This window comes from Lonchura striata, chromosome 37, assembly GCF_046129695.1.
Source record: "Lonchura striata isolate bLonStr1 chromosome 37, bLonStr1.mat, whole genome shotgun sequence".
In the NCBI taxonomy this organism is placed as follows: domain Eukaryota; kingdom Metazoa; phylum Chordata; class Aves; order Passeriformes; family Estrildidae; genus Lonchura; species Lonchura striata.
Genome location: NC_134639.1, coordinates 1,984,140 through 2,010,470, shown reverse-complemented (window position 1 = coordinate 2,010,470; position 26,331 = coordinate 1,984,140). Strand labels below are relative to the sequence as shown.

Here is a 26,331-nt window from a genome sequence, read left to right as displayed (position 1 = left end):
TCAGGAGCAGCCCTGGGAACTGTTTGTATTCCCTCAGTGGCACAACATCCCTGTTCTCACCCTGCCAAAGAAAGCTGCTGATGCCAAGTGTGGCCAGGGTGAAACATGGCTGGGACTGCAGCCCCTCTCTTGGGGCCCTACAAACAGTGCTCCAAAAGGAGCCCTTGGAGCTCTCCTGGGCCAGCGACTCCCTCTGAGTGGGGCCTCTCCGAGCCGGGAACTCTCCCGTTTGCTGCACTCGGGGATCCCAAACAACGAGGGAGCCTGGGCCGATCCCCCCACTCCTCCAGGCTCAACCCTTCCTTGCTGGGGAGATGCCAAAACATCCTCAGGGAGCATTTCCCTGCCCTCAGGGGAATTTCTCACAGGTGCCTTGCACTGACTCTGTGTCTGTGTGCACACAGGAGTGCCTGTGCTGGGGAAATGTGGCAGAAATGCTGCTCCCTGAGGGGTCTGAGTGCCTTGTATAGCTGAGCCAGTCAAATCTGTATGTGAGGTTAATCCACAAGGTCTAAGTGAAATTAAATGCTGCTAGGAGTTGTTCTTTTGCTAGAGTTGTTATATTTAATATAAGTTATAAGCTGAGTTAAATATTTTTAAATGTTATTCTTCTGTTAAATTGCAGTTATGGGTTATAAGTTAGGTTGCATACTGTTAAGTGCTGTTCTCTTTCTAAATTGTGGAGTTTAATGCAGAAGATAAGGTTAAGATATAAGTTAAGTCCTGTGAAGTTTGAGCTCTGTTCAGCTTTTATATCTTTATTCCTTTTATCCTTGCCCTCCCTGTCCCTGTGTCACACACACACACACACACACAAACACACACACACACACACACACACACACACTTCTCTGTTCATTCCTGGTTTGATTGCCTGAATTTCGTTTGGTTTTGTTGTTGCTTTGTTTCCATTTTTGTGCCTGAAGTGTCCAGTCAGGAGCAGAGTGACTCTTGCCAAGGAACTTTGTGCTGCTGTCACTTGAATATTAAATCTGGTTTTTGCTGGGGATTTTTTCAGCGCTCTCAAGCCCTCGTTAGTCACAGGGTGAGGGAGCCCTGGCCCAGGCTCTGGCCCTGGGGGACACGGGGACGCTGCCGGGGGGTCCCTGTCCCCCTGTCCCGCCCCCCATGGCTCCAGCCCCCGTCCCCGTGTCAGGCTCTGGGGTCGATCTCGTGGAACATCCTCTGGGGGAGGCTGCGGCACCAGGGGCGGGGGGACCGGGGGGACAGGGGACCCCGCTGTGCACGAGCAGCGTTGGACTTCTCCGGGGGAACTGGGAGGGGGGTTGGGGCAGAGTGACCTCCCCAGTGACTTCAGAGTGTCCCTGTGATGTCACTGAGTGCCTGTGATGTCACAAAGGCCCTCTGATGTCATATTTCCCCTGTGATGTCACACAGCCCCTGTGATGTCACACAGCCTGCTCTGAGATGTAACAGGCCACCTGTGATTTCACACAGATTCCCTGTCATGTCACAGCCTGCTCTTTGAGGTCCCAGTCTGCTCTGTGATGTCCCAAAATCTGTCCTGTGATGTCACATCCCAGCCTGTGATGTCACAGACACCCTGTGATGTCACATCCAGCTCTCTGATGGCACAGCTACTTGTGTGATGTTATGCAGCCTCGCTGTGATGTCACAGCCTGCTCTGTGATTTCACAGTCAGCTCTGTGATGTCACAGCCCACTCTGTATTGTCTCAGCCTTCTCTGTGACATCATACAGCTGCTCTGTGATGTCACAGAGCCCTTATCTACGATGGCAGTGTCTTCTCTGTGGCCTCACAGCCAGTCTGTGATGTCACACAGCCAGCCTGTAATGGCACAGCCTATTTTGTGACATCACAACCTCCTCTGTGATGTCACAGCCTGCTCTATGATGTCACAGCCTGCTCTGCGATGGCAGAACTCATTTATCAAGTCACACAGCACCTCTGTGTGCTCACAGACCCACCCTGTGATGTCACAACACCTTCTGTGATGTAACACAGCCACCCTATAATGTCACAGCACACACTCTGACCTCACAGCCTGCTCTGGGATGTCATAAAGGCATCCTGTGATGTCCCATCCTGCTTTCTGATGTCACATAATAGACCAGTGATTTCACTGTTGACTATATGATGTCACAACCTGGTCTGTGATGTCACACAATCACAGAATCACAGAATTACTAGGTTGGAAGAGACCTTTAAGGTCATAAGTCCAACCCACACACTAACACCACCTTAGCAAAACTATGGCACGGAGTGCCACATACAGTCTTTTTTTTAAACACATCTCATGATGATGACTCCACCACCTCCCTGGACAGACTATTCCAGTACTTTATCACCCCTTCCATAAAAAACTTTTTCCTAATATCCAACCTAAATTTTCCTTGGTGTAGCGTAGGACTGTGTCCTCTGGTTCTGTCACTTGCTGTGAGGAGAAAGAGATCGACACCCACCTGACTGCAACCACCTTTCAGGGAGTGTAGACAGTGATAAGGTCACCTCTGAGTGTCCTTTTCTCCAGGCTAAACAACCCCAGCTCCCTCAGTTGTTCCTCACAGGACTTGTGTTCCAGACCCCTCACCAGCCTTGTTGCCCTTCTCTGGACATGCTCCAGCCCCTCCATGTCCTTCCCAAACTGGGCGTCCCAGAACTGGACACAGCACTTGAGGAACAGTGCCAGGACAGGGGAGGAATGCCAAGTACACCAGTGCCAAGTACAGGGGAAGAATGACCTCCCTGCTCCTGCTGGCCACACCGTTCCTGATCCAGGCCAGGGGCCATTGGCCTTCTTGGCCACCTGGGCACACTGCTGGCTCATGTCCAGCCTGCTGTCGACCAGTGCCCCCAGGTCCCTTTCTGCCTGGGCACTGTCCAGCCACACCATCCCCAGCCTACAGCAGTGCAGGGGTTGTTGTGGCCAAAGTGCAGGACTTGGCACATGGATTGATTAAACTTCATCTTGTTGGACTTTGCCCATCCATCCAACCATTCCAGGCCTCCCTGCAGAGCCCTCCTACCCTCCAGCAGATCCACACTCACATCCACCTTGGTGTCACCTGCAAAGATGTCCTTGGTTCCAAGGGCCCCTGAGTGTCACAATGTCCCTTTGGTTACACCAGGCCCTACACTGTCACACTGGTCTCCTTGGTTCCATGGGGCCTCAAAATGTGACAATGGACTCCTTGGTTCCATGGGGCTTCACAGTGTCACAATGTTCTCATTGGTGCTGCAGTTTCACAGGGGCCCCTTGGTTCCATGGGGCCCCAGGGTGCCACAAAGGCCCCATGGTCACATGAGGTCCCACACTGTCACAATGCTCTCTGTGCTTCCACAAGTTCCCTCAGTGTCACAATTGACTCCTTGTTTCCACGAGGCCACACAGTGTCACCATGGCCTCTGTGGTTCCACCAGGACCCAGTGTCACGGGGACTCCCTGGTTCCATTGGGCCCCAGAGCACCACAATGGAGCCCTGGTTCTATGGGGCTGCACAGTGTCACCATGGTCCTCTTAGTTCCACGAGGCCCTGCAGTGTCACAATGGCCCCAGAGTGTCCCAATCATCACAGAATGACAGAATCAAATAGGCTGGAAAAGACCTTTAGGATCATCAAGTCTAACCAATGCCCTAATACTGCCTTGTCACCCAGACCATGCCACTGAGTGCCACTGGAGAGGGACAGTGACTCTGCCACCTCCCCCCTGGCCTGCCCATTCCAATGCCCACTCACCCTTTCTGTGAAGAACTTCTTCCTCTTGTCCAGACCAAACCTCCCCTGGTGCAGCTGGAGGCTCTGTCTTCTTATCCTGCCCTCCAGCAGATCCACACTCACACCCAGCTTGGTGTCACCTGCAAATTTGGGGATGGTGGGCTTGATCCCCTCACCCAGACCATCAGTGAAGATGTTAAACAGGACAGGGCCCAACACAGATCCCTGGGGGACAGCACCAGGGACTGGACACCAGCTGGGTGCAGCACCATCCCCACCCCTCTCTGGGCCCAGCTTCCAGCCAGCTCTTCCATCTCCCAACCAGGAGGGAACCTGCCCAAGCCATGGGCGGCAGCTTTTCCAGGGAATGCTGTCAGAGACAGTGTCCAAGGCTTTGCTGAAGTCCAGATGGACACATCCACAGCCTTTCCCACATCCACAGGTGGGTCACCTGGTCATAAGAGGAGATCAGGTTGCTCAGACAGGACCTGCCTCTCTTAAATCCACGCTGGCTGGCTCTGACCCCTCGGCCATCCTGTGGGTGCCCTGTGGTGGCTCTCAAGGTGATCTGTTCCATAACCTTGCCAGGCACCGAGGTCAGGCTGACAGGCCTGGAGCTCCCCAGATCCTCCTTCCAGCCCTTCTTGGGGATGGGCTCACACTGGCACCTCCAGTGCTCTGGGACCTCCCTGCTGAGCCAGCACTGATGGTAAATGATGGGGAGCAGCTTGGGGAGCTCATCCACCAGCTCCCTCATCCCCCTAGGATGGATCCCATCTGATCCCATACACCTGTGAGCATCTGAGTGGCTTAGCAGGTCACCAGCTGCTTCCTCCTGGATTACAGGGGGCTGTTCTGCTCCCTGTGCCCATCTACCAGCTCAGGAGAGCTCTTGTCCTGAGAACAGCCTATCCTAATATTGAAAATTAAAAGAAACAAGATGTTAAGGAGCTTGGCCTATTCCTTATCTTTAGCTACTATATTTTCCACTGCATCCAATAAAGAGTGGAGGTTCTCATTATCCCATAAATTGCAACTGAGTTATTTGTAGAAAAATTTTCTAATATTTTTCACAGAAGTGGCCAGGTTAATCTATTATTGAGATTTCAACTCTTTCCTCTTTTTTCCTGCATGACCTAACAACATCCTTAAACGCTTGCTAAGTTGCCTGACCTTCTGTCCAAAGCTAATGCACCCTCTTCTTTCCCCTGAGTTCCCACAAAAGCTCCATGGGCAGTCAGGGCAGTCATTTTCCTCACCAGCTCATCTTTTGCCACACTGGGACAGGCTGCTCCTTCCCCCTTAAGATTACTTTCTCAAAATGTGCCCTTTGTTCCTGAACCCCTTTGTTTTTAAGGGCTTTTTCCCTTAAAAATATCGGTACCTGATTTGGTACTCCTCAAGTTAGCATCCTAAATAGGCCAAAGACTGCCCTACCTAATTCCAGTGTGGAAGTTTTGTTGCTTTCCCTCCTTCTTTCACAGATCATTGAAAACTTGATTATTTCATGGTCCCTGTGCCCCAGGCAGCCTCTGAGCCCCACATCTGCCACCAGCCCCTCTGTTTGTGAGCAGCAGGAGACAGAGCTTTCCTTGGGAGTGGAGTGTTACAAAAATTTGGTAAAACAGAAAACTCCTTAACACCAGTGCAGCATTAAGAAGCAGCATTCTTTATTCAGCCGGATGCACGGGGGATAGCTCCTCCCAAAGCCGAGCTTGCTGAGTACAGGAAAGTTTCTGTTCATGTTCTGTATTTTGCACACATATTCATTGATTGTCCTGGACTAAACACACATCTGATAATCATTTTTCCAGAATCATTAACATATTTCCTCTCCCCATTACCCATGCTGTCTTCTGTCCTGGGGATCTTCCCTGGTGGTCCCTGGTGGTCGTGGACCCCAATGTTCCCGTGGGCCTGGCTGAGCTGGCAGGACACTGAGGCTGGTGAACTTCCAGTTCCCCTTCTCCCACAGTTGGCATTGTGTGGTTTCCATAGGCCTGGGGAGTTGGAGAACAAGCTCCAGTTGTCAGCTCACCTGGTGGAGACAATTCATCATCTGGTGACATGAGGTCACAGAGTGGACTGTGACATCACAGAGTGGGCATCAAGCAACTACAGCATCATTGACTGTCTGTGTGACATCAGATAACAGGCTGTGACATAACAGCAGACCATGATATCACAGAGTGACATCAGAGACCAGCTGTGTGGCATTAGAGATCTGGCTGTGACATCTCAGAGCAGGCTGAGACATCACAGAGGGGCTGTGTGACATCCCAGGAGGGCTCTGTGAGGTCACTGGGTTGGTCACTCCGCCCCAGCCCCCCCTCACAGTTTCTCCTAACAAGTCCAATGCTGTTCATGCCCAGCGGGGTCCCTGTCCCCCGGTATCGCCCCAGTCCACCTGGAGCCACAGGCTCCACCCAAGGATGTTCCATAGGATCCACCCCAGAGCCTGACATGGGGACAAGGGGCCAGGGCTGTTTGACCAGGACATCAAGTACGTGGATTATCCAAGTCCCTGTGGCCGGAGTTGAGTTCCCCAGGGCAGGAAAGATGTCTGGCAGCTGGAGCAGGGCTAGGGAAGGGCCTCCAAGGTGGGGCTGGAGCCCTTGGGCTGTGAGCAGAGGCTGAGGGAGCTGGGCTTGTCCAGCCCGGAGCAGGGAAGGCTGAGAGGCTCCTCATCCCAGCCTGGCAGTGCCAGCAAGGAGGAGATGGAGAACACAGAGCCAGGCTCTTCACCGGGGGCCTGGTGGGAGACAAAAGCCAATGGGTGGAAGGGGAAACAGGGAAGATCAGCCAGGACAGGAGAAGATTAAATGAGTCAGTTGGTTTCAGCATTTCCTCAACACCAAAAGCAGCCTGACCTCCCTTCTCCATTCACCACTGACAGCTTTGCAAATCAGGAATTGTTTGAGCTCTTTTGCCCCCACTCCAGGATGAGCATCCTGATGCAAGAACTTAGCTGTGTTTATATCTATCAGAGAACCATGTAAGTCTAAAATCAGTTTTAGTATGGAAATCACTTGTGGATGGTGGACTCATCAGATGCTGCTGGGATGTTGCACATAGCTCAGGGAAGAGCGTGATTGTTATTAAATTGTGTCCTGTTCAACCATGGTCTGTTGGCCATTAAGAGAAACTTTCTGTGCCTCTGAGTCTCACCAGTTCCTGACCCCAAAGGACACAAACCTGATAAGTTGTGGTTCCCACTCCAGTCGTGGCACTTGGAGCTCCCTCCATCCCCAGAGCAGAGTTCACTTGTCCCAGAAAGTCCCTGGCAATGCAGGGATGAAGGAAACAGGACAGGCTGTAGGGATCGGGGCAGGGCACAGACAGGGATTTTGGGGTGGTTGTGAGCCCAGGGCAGGACCTGGCCTTTGGCCTTGGTGAACCTCATCCCACTGTCCTGGGCCCATGGCTCCAGCCTGTCCAGATCCCTCTGCAGAGCTTCCTGCCCTCCAGCACAGCCACACTCCACCCAGCCTGGGCTCACCTGGAACTGACCGAGGGTGCCCTCGATGGCCTTGTCGAGATCAGCAATAAAGAGATTTCACTGACCTGGCCCCAGCCCTGATCCCTGGGGACACCCCTGGATGTGACTCCATTCCTCAGCTGCTCTGAGTGCCAGGGGGTGGATGAGGGAAATGGTGGGGAGGGGGTAGGGAGAAAGTGTGATTGATTGTCAGCCATGAAGGATCTTTGTCGCTGTTGAGGCAGGACGGGAATTAAGAGGCTCTGACTCAGAAGGCTGTTGAGAGTAAACTCCAGTTAATTCAAAATGCACTGCTCTTTTATACAGAGCTCTGCAAGGACTAAATCCATTGGTTCTGAAGTGAAAACAACCCACCACCATTGGTGCAGTTTGGAGAGTTTTGTGGATGAATGGCTTCGTGAGAAAGGACATGACTACGTGGAGTTAGTGAAGCAGTAGCTGAAAATTGCATAGTGCAGCAATAGCAGATGTAGCAACAATATCTTATGTCCTTGGGTAAGCTGGTTCCCAACAGTAGAATGGTCAGCAAAAAGATAAATGTAAGGGAAAACAAAGCAAGCTTAGAAAGCCCCAAAGGCAGGGTTGACCTGTTTTTGATACACCAATGATGAGCCTAAGTTTTGCAATATGCATGAGCTTCATTATAACCGGTATAACTGTACATGCGTGCTTGTAATAAACTGAGACTTGTTGACATTATAGAATTGACTTGTCTCCTGTCATTTTTTCTACACCACAGCATCACCATGGTCTCCTTGGATACGCAGTATCTCTATGGACCATTGGTTCCATGCAGCCCTGCTGTGTCACAGTGGTTCCTTGGTTCCATGAAGCCCCACTGCATAGCAATGGAATCTTGGTTCTGTGAGGTTCCGTGCGGTCACAATGGTGTCCCTGATTCTGGAGACCCTTGGTTCCACGAGGTTCCATGATGCCACAATGATCTCCTTGGTTCCACACTGTAACAATGGACCCTTGGTTTCATGAGATTCCATGATGTCACAATGATCTCCTTGATCCAGACTGTAACAAGAGACCCTCGGTTCCACAAGGTTCCATGATGTCACAATGGTCTCCATGGTTTCAGACTGTAACAACAGACCCTTGGTTCCACGAGGTTCCACATTGTCACAATGGTCTCCTTGGGTCTGGACTGTAACAATGGACCCCTGTTCCATGAGTTTCCTAATGCCACAATGGTCTCCATGGCTCTGGTGTAAAACAATGAACCCTTGCTTCTACAGTGTTCCACGATATCACAATTCTCTTTTGTTCTGGTCTGTAACAATGGACTCTTGGTTCAACAAGGTTCCACAATGTCACAATGCTCTCCTTGGTTCTGGACCATAACAATGGAACCCTAGTTCCATGAGATTCCATGATGTCACAATGATCTACTTGGGTCCACTAGGTTCTATGGTGTCACAATGGTCTCCGTGGCTCTGGATTCTAACAATGGATCCTTGGTTCCATGAGATTCCATGATGTCACAATGATCTCCTTGGTTCCATGAGACCTTGCTTTGTCACAATGGACCCATGGTTCCATGAGCTTCCGTAGTGTCACCATGGTCTCCTCGGATCTGCATTGTCACAATGGACAACTGGTTCCATGGGACCCTGCTGTGTCACAATAAACCCTTAGTGCCATCAGGTTTTCTAGGGTCACAATGGTCTCCCTGGTTCAACGACACCTTGCAGTGTCACAATGGCTGCTTGGTTCCCTGAGCTTCCATAGTGTCAGCCATGGTCTCCTTGTTTCTGCAGTGTCAAAATGGACCCTTGGTTCCATGAGCTTCCTAAATGTCACTGGTCTCCTTGGTTCCATGTGGCCCTGCTGTCTCACAATGGTCCCATGAGTCCATGTCCCTTGGTTCCATGAGTTTCTCTACTGTCAGCAATGGTTCCTCTCCTCCAATGCGGGACCATTGTGTCATAATGGACCCTGGGTTCCATGAAGTTCTTCAGCATCACAATGGCTCTTTGGATCCATGAGGTTCCTTCGTGTCACCACAGTCTCCATGGATCCATATTGTCATAATGGACAATTCCTACCATGCAGTCCCACTGTGTTGCAGTGACCCCTTGTTTCCATGAGGCCCCACTTTGTCACCATGAACCCTTGGTTCCATAGGTTTTTTCCTCTAACAATGGACTCCTTGGTTCTGTGAGTTACCCTGCATTTTACAGAGGTTTCTTTGCTTGCCACAAAGCCCGGCTGTGCCTCAATGCACCTTTGGTTCCATGAGGATCTGGAGGATCACAAAGGATCCTTGGATCCACAGCATGTTGAGGAATTTCTCGTGGAACAAGGACGTGCTCTCCTTGATGCTGTTCCTTTACATGAGCTGGACAACCCTGGCCTGCAGATTACAGAGTTACTTTAGTTACTTTAAAGTACTTAGGACATCCTTGGAAAGACAATAGGCCTTGCACAAACACAATAGCCAATGCTGGTCGCTGAGTAGTATATGAAAACTGTCACGTACTATAACCTGATCAGATGCTTGTAGAATAACAGCCAATCAATAAGTGGCAATAGCAAATAAATATTCATTGGTTAACGTAATATGATTACATTTATTACGTTAGCCAATGAATGTTAATTGGCTATTGTATTATGTAAGGCGATAAAGGCATAAAACATGAAAAAATTAGACAATAAAGGAGGATGACATCAAGCCATATTGGTTTGGGTGTCATTACTAAAACTGGGTCTCTGTGGGACCCCCTTCAGATTGTCAGCAACAAGGGGTCTTGATATTCACACCTACTAAAAATGGATTAGGGGAAATGCTGGGGATCCATATCAACTGAGGATTGATGATATCAATCTATAAATAAGAAAAGTAAACAGGACAAAACAATTCCCTCTGCACTGTTTTCAATATAGTTGGTTGACTTTGAATACACTTCTGCAATCTGTTTAATTGACCACTGAAGAATTGAAGACTTGAATTATTTCCATGGGCTTGTTTTGTTTGGGTGTTTTAAAGAAATGTAAATGAGCCTTTGTCACTGAATTTCTACACTGAAGAGCTCAAGAAAGAAGAGGCCTCTGGAGTAGTAAAGTTCATCACCAACCTCCAAGGTGCTGAGGATCCATCCCCATCAGAGCAGGAATGAGCAGAAATTGGCACAGCTTTGGGGCTGCCCCAGCTCTGGGATGGGCCCTGGGCCTGGAGCAGGAGCAGCTCTGGAGGGCCCCAGGGCCGGGGCTCTTGTGCTGGCCTGGGCAGATGGGATGGCAGGAGGGGCTGCAGAGCTCTCAGCACCTCAGGCAGAGGGGAGCAGGGCAGCCAGGGAGCTCCTTTGGCCTTGGCCAAGCCCCTTCCCCCATGGTGGGGCTGAGTCCTGGCTGAGCTGCAGCTGCTGCTGTGCCCTTGGCAGGGGCTGAGGCCGTGGGGCAGTGCCCAGAGCAGCCTGGGCTGAGCAGTGCTGTGGGGCCAGAGCCGGCTGGGCTGTGCTGGGGAGAGGCCCTTGGTGCTGCCCAGAGCTCAGGGCAGCTGGCAGAGCTGGCAGGGAGCTGGGCTGGGCTGGGAGAGCCTGGCACGGAAACCATCAGTGTCCATCTCAGCCTGGCTGAGCGGGCAGGGGCCAAGGCCAGCAGAACATGGTCGGCAAGTTCTCTGTGTGGGAGCTGAGCTGGTGAGCCCTTGAGCCCTCCCAAGTGCTGGGGCTGCACCTCCAGCTCCAGAGAGGTGACAGATGGGAGCAGAGACAAATCATTCCTGCTGCATTCTTCATTGTGTTTGCTTATACAGGTGACCTGGATCCATATGTAGATGACCTGTTTCGTGTCTTAAAACACTGGTAAAATAAGAAGAATACTATTTTTTAGCTGAAAATAATATTTCATGCATAACACACAATGATAAAGAAAAGACACATATGATCAGAAGAGCATCTGAGTTTTTCAGAGGACAAGAGGCTCATTGATGTTGCAGCAGTCAAACCTGTTCAAATACTTTCCTCAAGGCTTCCTTTAAATGGGAGGTGACCACCAGAGGCCAAGGCCAGCCAGGGCTGTCTGTCCTGGCAGATTTTGTCTGGGAGAACCCTTGCATATAGGGAATTTTGGAGGAAAAGTGTCAATTTTGGCCATGGTTGCCTGTGCAGAAGGGACGGTTCTTTTCCACAGGAAGAAAAGCACAGATCCCCAGTGTTTGAAGCAAGGTGAGAGCCAGCTCTCAGGAAGACAATGTCAAAAAGACTTGTTTGTAATGGCAGCTTTTGTTTGGGAGCAATCCCTGGATATTGGGAATTTTGAGGGGAGAATCCCATTTTGGCCATGGGTGCTTGAATGTGAAGGGCAGTTCTTTTCCATTGGAAAGAAAGCCCAGAGCCCTTGGCTCCATGAGGCTCTGACGTGCCACAGAGGCCCTTTGGTTTCACAAGGCCTAAAAATGTAGAAATGGTCTCCATGGTTCCATGAGGCCCTGCTGGGTCACAAGGGACCTTTGGTTCCATGATGCCCCAGAGTGTCACAATGGCATCCTTTGTCCCGTGGAGTCAGAATGGACCCTTCATCCCATGGACCCCGACAGTGTTCACTGTAGTCCCCTTGATTCCATGAGGGCCTGCCATGCTCTAATGGTCCCTTGGTTCCAGTGTGTCCCAAAGTGTCAGAATAGTCTCCATTGTTCCATGAGGCCTCGCAATGTCACTGTGCTCCCCTTGGTTCCACAGAGCCCCACAGTGGAACAATGGACTCTTGGTTCCATGAGGTTCCTCAGTCACAATGGTCTCCCTGGATCTGCAGTGTCACAGTGGCCCCTTGGCTCAATGTGGCCACGCTGTGTCACAATGGCTCATGGTTCCATGAGGCCACACAGTTTAACAAGGGACCCTTGGTTCCACGAGGCCTTTCTGTGTCAGAGTGTCCCCTTGGTTCCCAGAGGTTTCTCAGTGTCACAATGATCTCCTTGGATCTGCACTATCACAATGGACCACTGGTTCAATGTGGCCCCAATGTGCCAAAATGGATTTTGGTTCCATGGGATTCTGCTGTGTCACCATGGACCCTTTGTTCCATGAGTTTGGGCAGTGTCACAGCTGAGTCCTGGGTTCTGTGAGGCCCCGCTGTCACCAAATCTCGGAAATATCACAATGAAGCTCCTTAACACTAATTTGCTATTTCAGAGGATATCATTTATTCAGGCCTGAGGTCTAGTGAGGGATAACTCCTGATCTGATGCAGACATGTAATTTTACCAGTGTATTGCTCATATACAGTTCCTAAATGCTAATTATGATTTACCCATTTCCATTAAACCCACCCCAAGTTCCCAGATTCAGTCCTTGTTTTCTCTGTCACTGCACCCTTGAGCCAGATGTCTTCTCTTCCAACTGTCCCTGCTGGGAAAGCAGCCCCTGCATGCCTTGTTCCTGTGCTGGAAGTTCACAGGCAGGGTAAAAATGGAATTAACCCTTTGGGTATCAGCCCAAGGCTTTGTGTGGCCAGGCAGGGGCAGCAGGAGGCAGAGCTGCCAGCAAAGGAAGGGCCAGCGAGGTGGGGCAGCCGGGGGTGACAACAGCCTGCAGGGACAGAGGCGCAGGGCAGGGACACCGTGGGACAGCCTGGGCTGCAGAGGGCTCAGGGATGTGCAGCAGCTGCAAGGCCCTGACAGAGCCAACCTGTGCAGCCCTTTGGCCGTGGCTGCTGGCCCTGGGCCTGAGGCCACGAGGGGACAAGTGACCCTTGCAGCCCTGGGGCCTCAGTGCCTCCTTGTCCCTGCTCAGCAGCCTGGCAGGGGCCGCCCCATGGTCCTGCCCTTGGCATTGCACATCCCCACATGCCAGTGCCCATCCCGGGAAGAGCCCTGAGCAATGAGGGAGGGACAGGATCTGCCTTGCCAGGGGCTGGGGCTCAGGCCTGGGCCCTTTGCATTCCTGAAACACATCCAGGTTTGCTCAGCATCAGAGACACCTTTGCCTTGCCTGTCCCAGCTGTCATCAGTGCCTCCAGTGTTCTGCTGTGACTGGAACCTGGGGACACTTTCTCAGTCCTGTCCCTCAGTGGGACCCATTAAAACTTCAGGAAACTTTGGAGTTTGATTGTAACTTTGAATTCTTGAGAGATTTCTGCCACTCCCTTTCAGGGACTGATGGCCAGGGACTCAGCAGCCAACCCACAGGAGAAGTCCTGATGCTGTGTCTGTGCTGCTGAGCTGGGCCGGGCTCCTGGCACAGAGGCAGCTCCTGGCCAGGGCAGCGCTGCAGAGAGACAGCTCTGGCCAGGAGCAGCTCCTGGGCACAGCCCAGCAGGGCTGGGGCACTGCCTGCAGCCAGCCCGGGCACAGCACAGAGGCACAGAGAGAGGAGAGGCAGCTTGGGCTGTGAGGGTGACTGAGCTCTCACTAGGGGAGAAATCTTCACAGCGTTTGAATGAATCATTCTCTGCCTCTAGGAAAATTCCACTTCCATTCCTGGAGGCTTCTCCTAAGGCTGGCCCGTGCCCCACTTTCCATGATCTTTTGCAAGGGCTCTCCCAGTTCCTCTGGGGCAGAGGACGTGGCCATCAGGCAGACAGGGCAGTGCCTGCAGCAGCGAGGGCAGGCAGCAGCAGTGCAAAGAGGTCAAAGGCAGCCTGGGGTGGCAGGACAGGAGAGACCCCATCAGGGGAGAAATCTGCACAGCCCCTGGACACGCTGAGTCTCTGGCTGCAGAGCAATGCAGGTGAGTTCCTGGAAGTGTCTCTGACAATGCCAGCACTGACAGGACCTGTCAGGGTGGCTCTCCTGGATGTCCTGGCGTGGAGCAGAACAAGCTCCAGAGCGGGGCTTCCCTGCTGCTCCCTCAGAGGCACAGGACAGGTCCCTGCACAGGCAGAGCTGCCCCGGGGCCGTGGGGTGGGGATGGGCTCAGTGAGCGCTGGCAGGGAGTGGAGCTGGGCACAGGGAGACGCTGCTGGCAGGAACAGCCCCCTCAGCAGAGACACGGGCAGGGAGGGACAGGGAGCTGCTGCCACAAATGCCGGGCAGGGGGATGTGCCACCTCCCTACTGTCCCTGTGGCTCAGACACCTTCCCCCAGCAGCTCCTGCCCAGGCTCCTTTACCATCCCAAGCAGAGCCCCTGCCCTCAACCCACACAGGATCGGCTGTGCAGGGCCCCTGCAGCAGCCAGAGCCCAGGCAGGGAAGGAAAAGGCCCCGGTTTCCATCAGTCTCTCTGTCCCTCCTCCCCTGGCAGGAGCATTGTGACATTTCACTGCCATGCCCAGATGCCTGTGTTGTCCCCATTGCCATCATTGGGTTTTCTGAGGCAGTGCCAGGGTCTGGTGGTGGCAGGTGCCCGTCCAGGCAGGGAGCCTTGGGACCCTGCTGTGGACATGTGTCTGTGGGAGCAGAGTGCCCAGGTGTCCTCAGGGGCCCTTCAGCTGATTCCCTGGTTGTCCTGCAGGGCTGCAGGTACCCTCCAGAAGGGCACAGCTCTCCCGTGGTGTCTCTGGGCTGCGTGGGATCCTCATGGAGGAGACAGCTCAGTGTTAGGGCCAGGGAAATGCTGCTGGGCACCTGCACCTGGGCAGCTGCAGTGATCCCTCTGTGCAGCAGCCTGGCAGGAGACAGCTGAGATCCCAGTGAGGCACCCTGAGGGAAGGCGAGGGCTCTGTCCATGTGCTGTCTGACCCCAGAGCCTCTGCTCTCAGCACTGCCCTGGTTCACTCTAGGGGAACTCTTCTGCATGCCTCTCCTGCAGCTTGAAGCTGCCAGCAAGGGACAGCTGAGAACAGCCCTGATGGCCAGAGCTGCTCCATTGTCCCTGCACTGAGAGACCACCCCTGTGCCTCCCAGACCCACACAATTGCACCTGCAGTTAATTAGAAATGTCAGGGATTTCAAACAGCCACAACCACTCCTGACTGTGGCAGCTGCAGCTGGGTGAACAAATACAAGGAATTCCCTCAGCTCAGTTCTTCAGATGGGCAAAATGCAAACAGCAGAGCTGAAAAGATTTTTGGTGTTTCCAAGTTCATTTAATTGGAGATCACCCAGCATTCTCAGTTACCTCTCACTGCTCAAGAAGAAGGAATCCTCCTGAGCCCTGCTCTGAATTCCTGTAAAACCAAGAGCCCAGGTGAGGGGAATGTAGAGAAGTGTTCTTAAAAGGAGAGACCCTAAATGTTCCATTGCTATGAGATATGCAATAGATTTTGCTCACGGAAGTGTGGCCTGACTTAGTGCTGTATTTTTCTCCTCAGGAGACAATAATTTCCTGAGGCAGAAATGTCCAACAGCAGCTCCATCAGCCCCTTCCTCCTGCTGGCACTGGCAGACACGCGGCAGCTGCAGCTCCTGCACTTCTGCCTATTCCTGGGCATCTCCCTGGCTGCCCTCCTGGGCACCGGCCTCACCATCAGCGCCGGAGCCTGCGGCCACCACCTGCACACACCCATGTTCTTCTTCCTGCTCAACCTGGCCCTCAGCGACCTGGGCTACATCTGCACCATTGTCCCCAAAGCCATGCACAATTCCCTCTGGGACACCAGGGACATCTCCTACTCAGGGTATGCTGCACAGCTGCTTCTGTTTGTCTTTTTCATTTCAGCAGAGGTTTCCCTTCTCACTTTCATGTGATACAAGAGCTACATGTCCATCTGCAAACCCCTGCACTACGGGACCCTCCTGGGCAGCAGAGCTTGTGCCCACATGGCAGCAGCTGCCTGGGCCAGTGCCATTCTCAATGCTCTGCTGCTCACGGCCAATACATTTTCCATGCCCCTGTGCCAGGGCAATGCCCTGGGCCAGTTCTTCTGTGAAACCCACAGGTCCTCAAACTCTCCTGCTCACACTCTAAACTCAGGGAACTTGAGCTCCTTGCTGTTAGTGCCTTTTTGTCATTTGCCTGTTTTGTGTTCATGGTTTTCTCCTATGTGCAGATCTTCAGGGCTGTGCTGAGGATCCCCTCTGAGCAGGGACGGCACAAAGCCTTTCTCACCTGCCTCCCTCACCTGGCCGTGGTCTCCCTGTTTCTCTGCACTGCAGCCTTTGCCTACCTGAAGCCCCACTCCCTCTCCTTCCCATCCCTGGATCTGGCAGTGTCAGTTCTGTACTCGGTGGTGCGTCCAGCCCTGAACCCACTCATCTACAGCCTGAGGAACCAGGAGCTCAAGGATGCCCTGAGGAAAATGATGACTGGCTGCTTCTCTGAAGCTACCTATTGCCTGTTTTCTTCTGCCAAACTTTTGGAATGGAACTCATGAAATGCCCAACAGGCCTGCCCAGATCCTTGGGTAATGTTCAGTGGGTTTTTAGCTCATAAAAGTATCCTCAATAACATTTTTTTAACCCCCACCATCTAATTCACTGTCTGCCTCTTGAATGTGACCCATAAGCTCTGTTAACCACGTTTGTGCTATTGCTACATTTGAACAAAATAAAGTACCCTGCAGTGCCTGTTTTATCTGGGATCCCAGCTCTGAGGCCTGCATGAAGTTAGAGGGGAGAAGGGGAAGAGAGCTCCAGCAGAGCAGCACTGCCAGGGAGCAGCAGGGATTGTTCCTTTTGGAGCTGCCCTTCCCACTCCACCCTCTCCTTGCCAGCCCTGCTGTGGCTGTGAGGCCGCAGTGCTCTGGCAGCTTGGTCACTGTCCTGCTGCGTGTCCGTGCTGTGACCACAGGCAGGGACAGGCCGTGGGCACTGCTGGGACACAGCTGGGCTCCAGCACAGCAGCTCCATCAGCCAAGGGCATCTCCTGAGGGCAGGGCAGGAAGGCTTTGCTCTCCTCCAGAGCTGCTGTCAGCAATGTGCTCCAGGAATGCCCTGGCACAGCAAAGCCCAGTGCCTGGGCAGAGGGGGAGTGTGCAGGGAGGGCACACAGCAGTGTCCTGGCACAGCCAGAGCTCCTGGCATGGCCCTGATGGAGGAGCAGAGCAGGGCCTGGGCTGTGTCTTTGTTCTGGGGACAGCCTGGGAAGGTGCCCCACGACAATTGTCCCACACCAGCCCCTGCAACCACCACTGCCAGCACTGGCCTCTCCCCCACCTGCAGGAGATTGTTTGTCCCTGCATGGAGGGACACCAAGTGACCAGGCCAGCAGGCCATGTTTGCTCTGTACTGGGGAGATTTCAGCAGTGCATCCTGTGTGTGTGGGGAGATGAACCTGAGTGAGCACACACAACATCAGCAGCACTTGGGGGTGGCACAATTCCAGTGGCACAAACAGTGCCTTGAGGCCATTTTACTCTGAGAGTAACATCCTCGGGGAAACCACCTGAATTCTTTGCTGGGCTGTGGTTAGGACAGCATAGAGACAAACATCCTGGGCAGGGAGGCTCCAGGACAAAATGCTCAGGGCATCCATGGACTGCACAGAGAGACATTGGAAGGAGTGAGGGTCTGTGGGGAGAAAACCCTGCTGCCTCCCTTCTGAACCACCCTGAGGACCTGGATAGGCTGTGCTGTGTTCTGGGCACTGATCTGGGACTGAGGGATGTGGAAAAGGCCTTTGGTGTCAGGCCTGTTGAGAAGGCTGGGCAGTGTCACTGTGGGACCTCTCTCAAACCCCCTGGAAAGGCCAGAGCCATCCCAGAGGGTCCTGGGCCCTTGGGAAGGGCAGCCATGGAACCAGTCTGGGCAGGGAGGGGCACTGGGAGAGTCACGGACAGGTCAGGCTCAGCAGGGAAGGGGATGTGGCAAATCCTCCTGCAGCCATTCCAGGCACTGGCAGGACAAGGCAGGGACTGCAGAACCCACGTGGGAGGGAAGAGAAGGGGATGTTGTGTGCCCAGGCTTCAGCAGGCCTGTGACAGGGTCTGCTGTGGTCTCCTCAGAGCCAGACTGGAGAGAGCCGGGCTGAAGGAGTGGAACATGGGGTGGGTGGGAATGTGGCTGAACAATGAGGGTCAAATGTCATCCATGGTACAGAGTTCTCTTGGCAGCCAGGCCCTGGTGACATCCCTCAGTGACCAGCCCTTGACCACCACTGTGGATTATTTCTATTATCTCTACAAGGACATGAAATGCACTTTCAATACTTTGTGGATGCTGCCAAATGGCAGGGAGTCTGTGACTGAACTCATCTAGTTAATGGTGACTGCTAAACATAACTGGGCAAGATGACTGAGTTGGGTAAATTTGTCTTGCAATCAGGTGCCAAGCAAGCCATAAGGAAAGGGAGAAAAATTGTATGCATGAGAAGAAAGGCAGTTCAACAGGGAAAAAAACAAAGCCGACCAAAAAAACCCTCCAAACCCAACTAAAAAAAAGCACAGCAAGACACACTAACAGAAGAAAAGCAAATCCACAGGAAATTGCCTACCAGCAGAAAATGTCTGACAACCTTGTGGCAGGATAAGATTCTGTGTGTGTAGGTGCTGCTTTGAAAGAAAAATATCTTCAAACAGAAATTAATCCTCTATCCCCTTTGTCACCAGTTCTCTCAGTTGATTGCTGATCATGGTGTCACATGGAATGGAAAATCCCCTGGGTCAGTCCAGCCCAGCTGGCCCATCCCTGTTCCCCCAGGAACATTTGCCCTCCTCAAGCCCAGAGGTTGGAGGGCTTGCAGACACATCTCATGCAGGGTGAGCACTGTGACAAGGACAGGAGAACAGAACAACATTTACTCTTACGAAGGACAGCAGAACAATCCTTTTGTTCCATGTGGTGTCAGTGGCATGGTGGCAGAGGAAACTTTTCCTTTAAACATCCACCCCAGCACCAGCAGTCAGGGTGCCAGGAGGAGCTGTGTTTCCATGACAATCACCTCCAAGGTGGCTTGAACTCTTTCATGGGCAGCCAAGATTTCCTTCTCTGTAGGAGTGTAGTTGGCTTCAGACCCTCTGTAACTTTGGCTGCAGAATCCCAGTGGTCAGCCTCGAGTCTCCCCAGGCACCTTCTGACAAAGGTTCCAGGACAAACCATTGCTCCTGGCTGCAGAGTACAGCACATTCTTCACCTCTGGTCCTGTCCTGACTGGGCCAAGGGCTACAGCATGAGCGATCTCCTGCTTGATCTGGGCAAAGGCTTGCAGCTGCACAGGGCCCCCGTGAAAATCGTTCTTCTTGTGGGTGACCAGGTAAAGAAGGCTCACAATCTGGTTGTACTCGGGAATGTGCATTCTCCAAAAGCCAATGGTGCATAGGAAAGCTTGTGTTTCCCTCTTGCTGCTTGGTGATGACATTGCAGTGATCTTATTGGTGACCTCAGTGGGAATGTGACTCTGTCTGTCTTGCAACTTTGCTCCCAGGAACTGGATCTCTTGGGCAGGTCCCTTAACTTTGCTCTTCTTGATGGCGAAGCTGACTTCCAGCAGAATCTGGATGATGCGCTGTTCTTTCTCAAATACTTCCATTGCTGTGTTCCCCCACACAATGATGCCATCGATGTACTGCAGGTGTTCTGGAGCTTCTCCCTTTTCCAGTGCAGCCTGGATCAGTCCATGGCAGATGGTGGGGCTGCGCTTCCACCCCTGGGGCAGTCGGTTCCAGGTGCACTGCCCGCCCCTCCAGGTGAAAGCAAACTGAGGGCTGCATTCTGCTGCCAGAGGAATGGAGAAAAACGCCTTAGCAATGCCAATAGTGGTGTACCACCTTGCTGCCAGCTCGTGCTGTAGTTCCAGCATGTCCGGCACAGCAGCGCTCAGTGGTGGAGTCCCTTCATTCAAGGCACAATAATGCAATCAATCTCCAATCTTCCTCATCTCCTCTTTAAACTCCTCTTTGAGTTCATTGATCACAGCAGAGCCATGAGCCTGCATTGGGCCATTGACCATACTCTCACAATTTCTAAACTTGTTGGCAGCAGAACCCACTGTCTCTCGGTTGGTATCAGCAGTAATCGTTGCAATGAAGGTGGTGCATTGACATGGCCCTAGATTTGCCAGACTCCACAGCATTTGCCCTGTGCACCTGACCTTGCCAGGGTCATTATCATGCTGTCCATCCCTCCCAAAGAGTTCCTCCAATGCTGCCACTTTTCTCAGCTGTTGGATCCCTTCCTCAAGGGTCTTCCAGCACATTCTATGGTGGTGCTCCTGCATTCTCTCCTTGTGGACAAACCTCTCTCTGACACTCATTAAAAGCCACTCCCACAGGAAAAGGGAGCCTGGCTCTCTTACAAAAATCTGATTCATACCTGGCTCCTGGGTCAAGGGTCCCAAATTCCTTGCCTCACCACCATCCAGGTGCATGCCTGTTCTCCTAAGGTCCCAGACACGCAGTTACCAGGTTGTATAAGCCTCATGTCCCTGTCGTACAATGTCTTTGTGCAGATTACAGAGACTTTTGTACGTCAGGGACTTGGTGATGATCTCAACTATTGGCTCCCCCGTGGGTGGCAAGGGCCTTATCCTTGTCTGGGTGCTCTGATTTCATCTCAGACCTCCTTGAGTGTGAATGAGGGCAGTGGGCAGTCAGCAGGGGCTGGCCGGGTGAGCTGCAATGCCTGGGCAGGGAGCTGCAATCCCTGGAGAGGGCAGAACCAGAGACCATCTGGGCTTAACCGAGAGCTTTGGGTGTGCCTAAGAGCAAATGAAGCAGCAGCACGGTGCCCGAAACTCAGACTGTGCCAGAGCCTGGAGCGCTGTCAGGCAGTGCCGGGATCCCAGATGTGGTTCTGGTCCCCAGAACCAAGGAATGGAAGCCCCAGCCTCAGAGCCAGTCAGAAAGCCAACCAAGTGAGACCAGAGGGAGGGCACCTTCCAGTTTCTCCTGGGTATGGCTGCAAAACAACACCTGCTGCTTCTTCCTCTGCCTGTCTTTGGGGTGTGCTGGTGGCAGAGCCAGCCAGGTTGTGCTCTGCCTTCCAAGGCCTGTTGAGAGTGGGCATGAAAAGCACTGCGTGCACAGCGGAGAGTCCTGGAAGGTGCTGACAAGAGCATCCTGCAGGAACAGGGCTCTGGGCTCTGGCTGGGAACAGCCTGGTTTTGCTGTCGTGACCACAGGCTGGAGTTGAGGCAGGTGAAGAGGCAGTGGACAGCTTGTGTTTGTAGAGGGCCTGGAGCTGCACCTCTGAGCCTCCACCTGGAAACACACTTGGGGGAATACGGGCTACAGCTGGAGCGCCTGTCCTGAGAGGACTGGAGATCGTTCAGCCTCGCCAGCTTTTCTTAAGAGTGTGTTGGTGTTCCCCAGGAAAGATACACATTTGGGGAAATGCCTTTGGAGGAAAGGGGCTTGCTTCTCAAGGACAGTGCTTCCCAGGGAGCTCCCAGTGAGGCAGGTGCAAGGGTCCCCCTTTGGCTCTCTGGGGTCCTTTCAGTCCTTGAGGCATGTTGTGCTTGGCAGAGGGGCAGGGCAAGGGAGAAGGCTGTGAAGAGCAGGTTTGGCATCTGCCTCGACCTGCAGAGACCGACCCAAGCACCTGCAGCAAGGTGTGATCTCCTGTTTTGGACAGAGGTGTGAGCAGCAGCATCTCTGTCCAGCTGGGAGCCCCAAAGCTCTCTCTGAGAGCTGTGAATTAACAGGCCTTTACGCACACACTTTTCACATCTTCCCTGTCTGCTATGTTTCAACTCTTGGCTACATGCATTTGCCCTTGCTTGGTGGAAGCTGCTGTGGCCCAGGGCCAGCACAGAGCTGGGCTGGGTGGGCCAGGCAGCATGGAGAGTCTTGGCTGATCTTGGGGTGTCCCTGGCCTCAGAAAAGGCTTGGAAGGATTTCTTCCCAAATGTCCTGCTCTGCTTCTTTGGCTCTCCCTGTGCATCTTGGAGAGAACAAGGTAGGCCTTTCTGGAAGCTGGGCATCAGCAGGCCAGCAGGCCTTCCAATGGGGGCGTGTTGTGGAGCGAGCCCAGCTGAGATACCCTGAGAGGAGCCCAGTGCTCCTTGCTCCCCTCTGCTGACAGCTGAGCATTTGTTTGTTTTCGGGATGACCCTGGCTGTGTGAGGGGTGCTATGTGGACACAACACAGGCAGTCCTGTCCTGCTGGGTCCCAGCAGTGCCTCACAGCAGTTCTGCATCCACGTCAGGATGCTGGCCAAGAGAAGTCCTTTAAGCTGAGGCAGCAGATTTTAAGCTTGTGCAGCTGCCTACAGGTCAAGGCCAATGGTGTTCCCTCAGGATATAGCAGTCCTGAGGGGTCTCCCTCATTCAAAGAAATTGGCAGGCAAATGCACTGTCTGCCAAAAGCTCTTTTATTGACCTGGCGGGAGGGGGGGATCTGCACCCCACTCAAATATTCCTCCGCCACGTATAAATTTCAGTGGGTTGATGCAGGAACTGTACCAAACATACCATCCATCTTTACAGTGCTGAGGCGATTCGATAGGCAGGGGGTTGGAAATATATTGGGTCAGATTCCTATCCTTGAAGCTGATGTCCAGGCACTGGCCAGGAGTGGTCTCGATGCCCTAAAGCAGCACAAAGTCTTCCTCATGGCTTCCCTGCACAGGGCTGACTCCACACTTGCCCTTAGTTCTTCTGGTACACTGTCTAAAACTTTTTGTCAAGTCACTCTCAGGTCAAGTTAGGCCTGCCAGGTTTTTCTTATGCTAACTGGTGCTGAGTACTTATGTATGGCTGTGCTAATTACCTGTTTACTTTTGGGAATTGCTTGGGCTTACTTATGTCAAACAAAGGCTTTGTTTCATTGCCAAAGGTGCTTGAGGCCACCCCTCTCCTTGTGGCATCAGTTGCTTTCCTGTGGAATGTTCTACCTCCCCAAGAGTAAAGAGGGAGCTGGAGAAAGAGCTTGTCAGGCTGCTCTCCATCCTTTACCAGCACTCCTGGTTTAGTGGAGAAGTCTGAGCTGAGCCCTGAGGTGCAGATGGAACAGCCATGACAGGAAGGCTTGGTGGGAAGGATGATCCAGGATCCATAGGCCTGGCAGCCTGAGCTTGCTTCAGGGGAAGGCCTTGTGCAGATCCTCCCGAGTGCCATCCCACGGCATGTGCAGGGAACCAGGGCGTCTGCTGGAGGGTGGGAAAGCTCTGCAGAGGGATGGGGACAACTGGGGCCCCTGACGGGGTGTTGAGGGCTTCTGTGCAGGAGTTGGGGGGGGTTGGTGTTAGTGGGGTGTTGAGGAAGGAGTTTTCTGGGAGGTGAGAGCTCTAGGCTGGAATTAGAGTCACTTTGAAGGCAGCATCTGTGCTTTGGCACAGCTTTGGTTACGGAGGGCAGAAAGAATATTTGTGACTTTTCCTTTTCATGGTCCTGATTCTGCTGAAGGGAACAAGAGGGGAGAGCTGTACTTTACTGGGCATTTAGATATCTCCAGCAGGGGGAAATTAGCCCTTTTGCCATCTACTCATTTGTTTGAGCTACTTTTGTACCACTCTGTGGACTTTCATTTCTTGAGAGCTTTTAATCCTTAAGAGACCTAGGATATTATCATCCCTTCATAGAAAACCATTTGCAAACCAAAGAATGGTCCTTGGTTTTGCCCTTTTTTTGTGTAGTGTTATGTTCTGTAAAGTGACCCTCAATGGATGAGGTTAAGGCAAATGAGTTGCTACTTTGAGATGGGAAGCAAAATTCCAAATCTTCACCTCCTCAGGCCATCCAAAATAATTTGGGAAGTTTGCAGTGTTTTGGAACTACTTGAGTTGAACAATGGGATGTAAAGCTTTCCTGAATTGAGGATTCTTCCTTGCCAGATTTTTCTGTGCCTTTGCCGCTAAGGTGTTTTTGTGCTGAAGGCAGTAACTTCAATGAGAAAATAATTTCAGCATGGAGTAAGAGCTTCTGACAGAGAGCAAGCGCTGCCAGCAGTTGCTCCAGGTGTTCCTGCTAACAGCCCCTGCAGGCAGGAGCACAGCCCCCAGTGCACCTGGGCTTTGGCTCCCTCTGGCACAGAAGCCCCCAGGGGCACAGGTCTCTGGGGCAGGACACGGCACCAACCCTGCCAGGGCTCAGGGGTGGCAGGTCTGCTTGGGCAGGGACTCTGCCTCACCTGCTGGTGTCAGCGCTCCCCGGGCCCCAGGGCTCAGAGCAGCATTCCTGCCCTGGCCCACAGTTCCTTGTGCGTGCCACACCCACGGGTTTAGGATGGCCAAGGGCTGGGACGTGTCCCAAGGAGGCCGTGCCAGCTTCTGTGGAAGGCCTCGTGCCCTTCCCAGCACGGCTGCGTCGGCAGCCCTGGGGGCTCCTTCTGCTGCCCTGAGCCCGCAGAGCAGGGCAGCATTTGCTGATGGTTTGAGCCGTTCCTAAAGACCCTGTTGGGCTGTCTTAGACACTTGGGGTGAGGGATTCCTTCCAACCTGAGCCACTTTGGGTGGGCCAGGGGCGGCCGTAGCGCAGGGGGCAGTGTGTGCAGGGGCCCTTTGTGACACGCTGCAGCATGGTCACTATGGCATGGAACAGTGTGTCAAAGGGACCTTTGTGACACGTGGTGACATAGGAGCTGACAGTGACAGGACCATGCCAGAGTGCTCCGAGCACGCGACGGGACAGGACAGGACAGAGCAGTGCTGTGAGGAGCCCCCGCACAGCACACTCGTTCGTGTCTGACCCAGAGATTTCTGAGGCGTTATTCCTGCAGCTGACATCGAGGCCAGACCACAGGACTTGCTGATCCGTGGCCTTCCTAGGCTTCAATTCTGCAGGTGCCCTCAAGGGCAGAGCGTGGGACTTGGTGCCCTGGAGGCATCTCCCATCCCTGCCACCAGCGCCCTCGAGGCCAGAGCACAATCCTTGACAGGAGTCTCCTGTCCTTGTGGCAGGAGCCCTCGAGACCAGAGTGCAGGACTTGCTGTCCTGAAACTTCCTGAGGCTTCTGTCTTGAAGGTGCCGTGCAGGCACAAAAGCAGGACTTGCTAACTTGGAGTTTTCCGAGGCATCTCTCCTGCAAGTAGCCACAGATCCAATCAGTGACATGGAGCAGAGACCCCCAAGAGTGCCCAAGCTGGCCTGGGTGGAGGAAGAGGAAGAAGGCCCTGGAGCTGCCTCAGTGCACAAGACTGAAGAGATGGTGCCATTCAAGCATCTGCAGGACGGTGAGTGGCAGAGCTGGGTTGCTGGGCTGCATGGCTGGTGGCTGCAGCCAGCTTGGCAGCATCCCATCCCATCCCATCCCATCCCATCCCATCCCATCCCATCCCATCCCATCCCATCCCTTTGGACATGCCCATAGATAGGACAGAAGCTGGGCTGGGGCTGGACCACATGGCAGCTCCATCCCTGGGGCATCACGAGGCTCTCCCTGCCAGGAGAGAACAGGGCTGGGCTGTGTTCTCTGGCCTCTCCTGCAGCCTTTCAGCACCTCTGGCCGTGCTCGCTCTTTACCAGATGCAGCCCTGGACCGGACAGAAGAACAGGAACCCGCCCATGGCCGCTTCCGCAGAACAGCGCAGGTACCTACGGCCATCCCCACCTGGGCTGGGCCTGCTGGCACTGCTCAGCCCAGCACCGAGTGGTTGCAGCACTCCATGCATTCTCCCTCTCTTCCTGCTCTTCTCCTGCAGACCATCTGTCAATTCATCACGTGCATTAGGCAGGAAGAGACCACAGGTGTGGGCACTGGGATCTTGGCAAGCTTTCACCTCTTCAGTGCCGAGACCAGTGCTGCCATGCTGGATTTGCTGGTGGAGAAGGGTGTCTCCAATGCAAAGCAAGTAAGCAGTCAGGGGCAAGGGCTTGATTGCCCCAGGAATGGTGTGGCACATCTTGCTGGGTCTGCTGGGCTCCCTCAGCCTGTGAGGTCCAGTCCAATGTGGTGGAAAGGGAAGCACTCCTCAGGGGAAGCTGGGCAAGTTGCTGCCCTGGCAGCTCTCCAAGTCTCCCTGTGCCTTCTGTAGGTGCCAGCCATGGTGAGGTACATCCACCGGTGGCTCACGGCCAACAAATCTGCTGAGCACAGGCTGGACAAGGCCCTTCTGGAGCTGACCAAGGAATACCCCTGTGACGTGCTGATCACTCTCTTGCGCTGGGCCCCATCGTGTGACAGGCATGGCATCCCCACCTGCCTTGAGGCCTTAGGCTTCACCGGCCCCCCCACCCCGTAGAGCCTGTCCCTGACAGACAGGTGGAGAGTTCCAGGAGCCTCTGGCCCCTCTGTTTTCCAGTCCTGGCATGTCAACTCCGGAGCCTGCTGCCATGCTCCCTCCCTGCCCCTCAGGGCCTGGACCCACGTCGGCTGGCTGGCTGCTGCCAGCCAGGGCCAGGAGTCAGAGGCAGGGCTGAGGGCCAGTGCAGGCCCCTGCAGCTGCCCAGGCCACGCTGCTGTGGCTGAGACCCCCCTGACACAGAGCTCTGGCC

At 53.4% G+C, this 26,331-nt stretch overlaps 1 protein-coding gene and 1 pseudogene across 1 annotated transcript in view; both read left to right on the top strand.

Moving 5' to 3' along the window:
- Window positions 1–26,331, top strand: part of LOC110469521 (uncharacterized) — a 612,305-nt gene that overhangs the window by 112,475 nt on the left and 473,499 nt on the right. The window lies entirely within an intron of this gene.
- On the top strand, window positions 15,011–16,398 carry LOC144247978 (olfactory receptor 14J1-like; annotated as a pseudogene).